Raw genomic sequence first — 8,307 nt, forward strand, 5'->3', positions numbered from 1 at the left:
CTCTGAGATGCCTGGACACTTCCCTTGTTTAGGGCCCTTCCTGGTGCAAAGTAACAATGCGGATGTGATTGAACTGTGGTATTGACTGTCTAGGCATGGTTGAACTACAGACAACACAAGCCGTGTACCTCATTCCTGGTGGAATGACTGGAACTGATCAGCTCTCGGATCTCCTCCATCTGCATATTTCCTTTCTTTCTGTGTCAAAGTTTGAAGCACTTGAAAGCGCCACAGACAATTTTCTTTAGCTATTGCAGCTGTAAATATCTCTGTCACTCCCAAATTAAAAATGAGTATTATCAGCATGTTTCACTTGTAGATAAATATGCCATGACACTGCAGTTAATATTCCCTTTCCTGAACAAATTAAGAAAAATGTCTGGGTGTGAACACCATACAGTAATAATAAATTTCTTTTGTACAATGCATTTTAATAAAGAGTAGAGAGAGAGAGAGAGACAGAGAGAACTGTCTATGTGTGGCAGAATTAGCAAGTCTGGCTTATGAACTAGTAAGATCACTAGTGAATTGAGTCTGCAGCTGCCTTTCTTTCTTGCCTTGGTCACCAGAGGCTCTTTCCAACAGACACTGCATGGGTGTGCCCTGTTGGTGGCCACTGTGACCAGTTCACTTGTTGCAAACATAGTTGGATCTACATCCTCATTGCCATGGTATTATTGGCAGGTGCAGATACCAAACCAATGATTATTCCAGGCTACTGCAGCTTGAGTGTTTGGGTGTGAGCAAATGGGCACCTGTGAGCCAAGGGCTGGGCAAAAGGCTGTTGTGAAAGCCGTCAACATTTTGCACACAACAATATCCACTAGTGAAGTGACAAAGCAAATATGATTGTAACAGGATGTGTTCAAAACAAAAATTTAATTTAAGTACAAAATATTAACATTTTATTACATTTGTGGACCATGACATTTATTTTTATTCACAACTGACAAAATATTACAGCATGATACAGACTGAACTTCAGTGTTGGATCGTGAAGGCGGCACCTTTCTGCAGTTTTTCTTTCTTTTTCCATCCCAGAAAAAAATTGTTCACAATAAAAGGCACACCCATAAACAGACATGGTGTTCAGTACATTTCTGTGCAACTTGGGACACTGCTCTATGTGTATGTCATGGTACCATCATACAAAAATTCACATTGCTGTAATACCTCCCCATGAGCAGAGTTCAGTGTTGTAAATAAATCACTTCAGATTGCTTTTCCAAAAGCTGGTGTAACTGAAAATCTAGTGCAAAATAATTTCAGTTCTTTTTATAGGCTACACTTCTCTTGACTTGTCTCAGACATCTGATGAAGTTGCACAATGTTTTGATGATACACCATGTAATGTGTCTGAGGATAACTGTATAAATGAAAGCTGGTCAAAAAAGTTACTTTTTTTTTGTACTAAGTTGCCCTCCAAACAGATCCCATTTGTCTCTGAATGCATTAATTTTACCAGAGACATAAGTAACTGGTAGTCCCTTTCCTTAAAGTATCATATTTAATTAATTTAAATGTCTCATAATACCAGTGAGAAAGGCTGTGTGCATCCAACAGAACAAGGCTTGAAGATGGGTGTGGCCTTCATCATCTACCTCACTGGTGGGCTAGCTGTGGGCTCTCACAGGCACCCATACCTTCTGGGGCAGAAGTGAAACAGCCTATGTGATCCCAGAGCACATCAATGAATAACAATATGTGAAACACAATAACTTACAGATTTCTAGATCACAAAATGTTCTCAGTCATTATTGTGGTGGAAGTAACTGAACCTAAACATTTTTGCAAACCCACTATTCCTTTTTTCTTGTTTAAAAGGAAGAAAGGAAGGAATGAAGATTAAGTTTTACATCCCTTCAACAACAAGGTCATTAGGTACAAAAGACAAAGATGGTGAGAGAGAAATGTGGAATATGTCAGAGTGTGACAGCATGAAGAACTTAACACTTAAGTAAAGTGAGTGCATGCTGACTAATTGGCAATGGACTTTTAGAGGAACAACCAAGGCACTGACCTTAAACAATTCAGGGAAATCATGGAAGAAAAAAATATGGATGGCCAGAGCAGAATTCGAACTGCTGCCCCCTGAATACACATTCTCCTAAACTATGATACCTTGCACAGTTTTTCTAGTTTAAGTTTTCTAGCATTCACATAATCAATGACTTCAAATTCTCTATTATATTTATAATGAATCATATGCACCAGAACTATTCCAACGAAACATGAACTTTTTCTTTAAGTTAGAAATTTCAGTGTGCCAAGAGAATGTAATGTAGCTCCATCTGTACTTTTTTGCAGCCTCATTCTTCTTGGCATTACTTTCCCTATTCACAAGAAAAGTCGGTGTTATATTTTGCATAGTGGATTGATAGTATCCACAAAAAAATGCTCAGGATGAGTGGAAATACTGCGATGCATAGCACCCCACAAATAACTGGGTGTCAGCCTAACCAGTGAGCAGTGAGTCAAAAGAGATGGTGAGAGAGAAATGTGGAATATGTCAGAGTGTGACAGCATGAAGAACTTAACACTTAAGTAAAGTGAGTGCATACTGACTAAACAAGATCCAGGTTCACCCCAGCATGCAACAGACTTCAAAGACTGTGTGGTTGAACCAGGAAAGCTACAACTCAAGAGGCACTGCCCAATGTATGCGACACACATGCTACTTACAATGGGGTCAGGTATCACTAGCACTCTGGATCTCAAACAACTCTTCATCTGACATGAGAGTCTGGTGGGGATATCAAATCCCTTCCCCTTCTAAGAGGCACATGGGGCTGAAAATGCCCAGGCGTTTGCCAGAGTCACTGAGTCATGGGACAAGGGTTGACTAGGTTCAGCACCAGCAGTTCCAGGTGGGCACCTCCCACCAGCAAGTCATGGGTGACCTTTGGGTTGGTGACAGGCTGACGCTACATCAGAGACTGATGGTTGAAAACTGATGAAGATGGAGGGAGGGGCACTTCTGTTTGTTGAGGTGACAATGACGCACGGAGGTACACCACCTTCATCAGATCTCACCCCCCCCCCCCTGCCCCAAACAAAAAATTCTCCTGGGTGGAGGTTTTCTGCAGGTGAGGGCATAAATTATATGGCAAGCCGAAGACACAGGGAGTTGAAACTTCTGAAGGTATTGCTCAATGCTTTGAGAGAGGGTTGGTTAGTCCATCCTGTCTGTGCAAATGTCTCCTGTATGTATGATTTACAGCATCCGTTGCTCAGTTTGACCTACTGCAACTGTAAAGTTGTTGCCCCTTATATTCCACCATGATGAATTGCATCCATCCTAGTGTCTGCATGAAAAAGCCCACCCAGACAGCAGAGCCTTCCCGATAGCATCACATGGTCCTGGGGTCAGATGCATGTGGTGCTGCATGCAGTAGATCAAAGAGACCGCATGGCTGACAGCCATGCAGCACCTCAGTCAGACTATGCCCGTAGACTGGAATTGCACAGTAATTTAAAAAAATATACATATATATAGGACAAGGCATCAGCTCTAGGTACCATCAAGACTGTTTTCCTTACATGTGATTTGAATGTCCTCATCAACTGTGTTTGATGCGGGATGCGATGCATGGTGGTCAGATGCTGAATTCCATTCAGTGACAGAATATTTCAAATTCCCCCTGACACGAACTGATGACCAATGTCTTTTAGCAAACCCAGCTCCCAAATCCATTACGCAATAAGATAATTAACTGAGCACAAAGTTAGTTTTTTGACATTTCTCTCAGGTCAGGCATAGAAATGTACAGTATTACATTTGGGAAAGAGAATTGTAGATCGGCAGCACCCATGTTGTTTGCTGCAGTAAACAGAACTCAAAATAATACTCATCTTGAAGTCTCATTACCTGGTAATGGTGGTTTGTCATAAAGAATTCATGACATTAGTTCTGTCAATAATGAAACTGTTCTGTTACATAAAAATGAAAATAGATAAACCTGTAATATTTTCAAATAAATGCTTTGTAAGATCCAATTTTCATATATTTCACCTTGAACACACACTAAACAATTCTCGAATATAAATGTCACTACACACTGCAGAATTTCAATAAGTACATTTTACATACTACCATAGAACCAAATCCCTGACTTGGCTCCCCCTACCTGATCCCCTCCATCACTTCACACAGGCTCCCTCCAACTGCCACCAACCATTATAAAGTAAACAAAGATGTTACATTTCAACAGCACAAAGAGCTTGTTAGATGATACTGAAGTAAGACTGCAACACCCTTTATATAGGAAATATTGTTTAGAATACAAACATAGTTTGCAAAGAATGAATGATTAAATAAGCTGAAGTACAATTTCTATAATGGATTTTTAATAACTTGTGTATTGCCAAAAGTAAGCTTACCTGCTGATAGCTAGCAAAAGAAACGAAACTGACAAAATGGTTTTAAAAAATATAATGGTAAACACATAATATGATAAATGAAATTTGAAATAATAATTGCCAAACATCACAACTGTCATGTTGCGACTATGCGCTGACACCACACTGCTGCCACAGCAAGGACGGTGGTCTGCCACTTGACTCCTGCGGCAGGCCGGCAGCTGCAGGTGAGTGTTCGACAAGTTCAGCGGTCAGCGCCAGATGGCCCCTTCAGTGCGGAGGACACACGGTGAGGACACGTGCACACCACTGGCTTCATTGACTGAGAATGCCGCATTACATAATGCTTCCACAAATACATTGCTCCGCCAATTAGAATCCTGTACGCATCCACCGCCAGCCTATTTACGGCTGTGCTGGCACCTCTGCAAGCTCCTTCATCACAGTCAGCTTCCCGATATCCACTGACTATACAGCCGATCACCACCAGACGCTGTGCCACTCAGTCCTTGTCAGTCTCATCTGCCAGGGCACCATTTGGATTGAAATGCGGTATCTCACCAGTGTCTGACTTTAGTAGAACTGATCAGCAGACGTCTCTCAGGCTATCAAAGTGAACTTTAAGTTTATGAAGATACTAAGGGCAGGCTTTAGTTTTTGCCAGTGTAATTCTGACTTCTCCTTACATGCCAAGGAAGGTAATTCTTTGTTGAATGTACTTAATTTTTTTCATTGGATGTCTTTACTAATAAACTGCCCACTGGACAGTGATTTGTATTCAAAGTATTGATCCAAGAATTAATTAACTGCAATAACTGGAAGAGACTATTTTGTATTTTTTACAAATTTCGAGAAGAGGAACTTTTGTCAATTCCATTTTGACCTTGTTTGCTTTTGGTGCAGTGATACACTTTTTCTTACCAATTTGAGCCACAAGCATTCAGAGCTGAAACTTATGAATAAAACGTGTTTTGTTTTGGATATTCATGTGTTCTTGTTGGAATGTCTCCAACATGGGAATCTTCAAGAATAGTCCCAAAAACCTCCATAATAAAAATAAGTACTGCAATTGCAAAGAAACATCACTACAGCGTGACTGGTATAGAAAGGTTCATTTGACACAGCTGTATCGCCATCTACTACTAAACAGACTGCCTGAAGGCACACATTCATTCCAGTCCAAGACAACAGAGCATGGTGCACCTTTGATAGTGTAAATGGCAGCTAAGTCCTGAATTGTAGCGTGTGTCATCATGCAGAATGTTGAGTCTTGTACCATGGGGATGAAGGGAGAGGATGCTGTTTGGTGGCCGGTATCCTCTTTCTACAACAACAGCGCACATATATTGACAGGGATCTTTATTTACATGAACAGGAAGCGACTTACCTTTAAGAGCATCCATGAGTTCTGGTACAAGCTCTTCTGTAATAGTCCTCTTGCAGATGATATTGGTATCTTGATGTTACAACTAATGTGGTCCTGCTATGTACTCTAATCTGGTCACAGTGTACTGACAGATGCCAGCTTGGAGTGCAAGTTAGTGTGCAGTGACTAAACGGCTGAGCTAGTGATTGAGCTAGCAACTGAGAGACTGACTGACGTAGTGGGTGGGAATGCAAGACTGAGCAAGTGGCAACAACTTACACCAAAACAGAAAACACTTTGGCTATATATGGGAAATTAGACAAGGCATCTATCATTACAGTCACAGGGGCCCCTAAGAAGGGACCATCAGTAGGGGATGGTCAGCAGCGCGTAAATACTCAGATCATGATAGACTATATATACCATTATAGACTGGTATGCCTATGGATTCATTGTGGGAGGTACAGACAAACAGTCATGTGAAATACTGTTGAAGAAATTTTCTGAAAACTATTTCAAGCAGCTAGTTTGGCAGCTCACACACAATGGAAATATCTTAGACCTTATACTACAAACAGGCCGGTATAGACAACGCAATCATGTCATGCAACAATGGTTACAAAAAAGTTAAGAAGGCTAGGAGAGTACTTTTTCAAGAAAGAGCAAATACACATCTCACTAAGACATCAATTTTCATCACTTGGTTCCAGTAAGACGCACACAGGGGAATTAAGGGCAATGTTTAAGCACACTGAAAATCGTGGTCTGGAAAATTATATGCCTAGTAAGTGGATTAATGACCAGACACTCCTACTAATAGGGAGATGGGGGCATGGGTGCAATTTTTATATGAAACTGATATGGAAATTAGTTAAATTGATCAAATAATCACCTCCCCCCCCCCCAAATCATGCCCGCCCCCACCACCATCACCTCCCAGATGACATAATGTGTTTTCCTCAGCCTGCACATGGGTCCCCACACCCTCTACCCTCCCCACCATCTCACACCTACCCTCTTGGCAGGAATTTCAAATTTTGGCTGGAGTTACTACGTTTAATAGGAATTTTGGCTCAAATTTCTTTGTCCCAGGGCCGTACTGACATCCCATCTCAACCCACACATAGGGATTCGAAACTAGTGGCAGATGCACTCAAATTCTACCCTACACCTACAAGCTGGCAGGAAAAAGGGTTGCATGTCAGGTACTATCTACTTTTCTCAACTGACGAGATGCTGGTGTTGGAAACAGAGGAGTTTAGTAAGTGTATTACCTGTCATCATACAGCTGAGGACTGTATCTATCACTCTTTGTTGTCAGAGTTCACTAAAGATGCCTGCTCTGCAATCACCCTACAGCTCAGGTAATTGAAACCAGTACACGTTACAACAACTGATGGAAAATGCATCACTGTTCTAATTACACATCAAAGTTGTTGTGAAAAAAACCACCCTTGTAATCAATGGGTCATAATGCAACACGTACTGGGCATTGGGAAAAAATCATCGAAATAACAAAACTACCGCAAAACATGACCCCAGAAGATTGCAGAGTGGCAGCAGTTGCAGCTGTGTGCTCCTTGATGTGCACTCACGAACTAACCAACTTGTAGGTAGTCTAACCACCCCTCTTTTTCAGCACTCGTCCCTCCCACTGCTCACCACAGGTAGATATATAGGCCTGTCCTACCTTGCTGCTGATGGGCCACAAAGAGATCCTTCTGGTGGCATTGATATACTGTCTCCAGTCTGCAGAAATCAGTCACAGACAGAGAAAAGACAAGAACAAGATGCTTAATGCAATCTATCAGTGTATATCTGGGAAAGACTGGATGCTCCTGGAACAACAACTAAATTCCAGAGAACTCTCCAGATCGTTTTTGCTAACGTCCGCTGCTTGGGAAACAGGAAGCCCTCCGACTAAAGTGACTGTAGACCCCGGAGCAGTCGTCCATTGCCCTGGTTGCAGAGTCTTCAGTACAATGTGTCCCTCGTGAGCACATAGCTAGGTGGCCACCATTATGAACGCTGACAAAAGCTACACATACAATAGAGCATGATGCTGACATCCCTCAGAACAAAACTAAGATAAATGAGGGCTATCCTGACCACGTTTTTTTTGTCTAAAAGGACAGCCGAGATCTTCTATGGAACTCTGCCATCACGCTTCTAGTAGACCAGCCAGCAAGCACACAACGTTCTGAGGGGGGAAAAACACTGCACTACAACATTTGTATTTATCATCAATGCATCTCTTATAATGAAACATCTATTAAAACCGAAAACACAATCGTGACAACAATGAATGTCCTCTTTACACAAAAATAGGTGCAGTCCATTTTCTTTTAGTTTTATGAGAAAAATCAGTATCGTTTTTATGGTCAACTGTAGGAGGCAATTCGTATCTCATTCTTTTGCGACATCCTAATAAGTGCACCACCGCTGATTACAGATGACCAAACTGCAGAGACATGTTCATCCTGCATAAAATCGGGAAAAAAACTTCCACTTTTTTGCTTCGAAAACTAGCAATTGCAGCAAAATGTTATTTATTTCAAAACCATCATTGGAGCAAAAGAAAG

This window comes from Schistocerca piceifrons, chromosome X, assembly GCF_021461385.2.
Source record: "Schistocerca piceifrons isolate TAMUIC-IGC-003096 chromosome X, iqSchPice1.1, whole genome shotgun sequence".
Lineage (NCBI taxonomy): Eukaryota > Metazoa > Arthropoda > Insecta > Orthoptera > Acrididae > Schistocerca > Schistocerca piceifrons.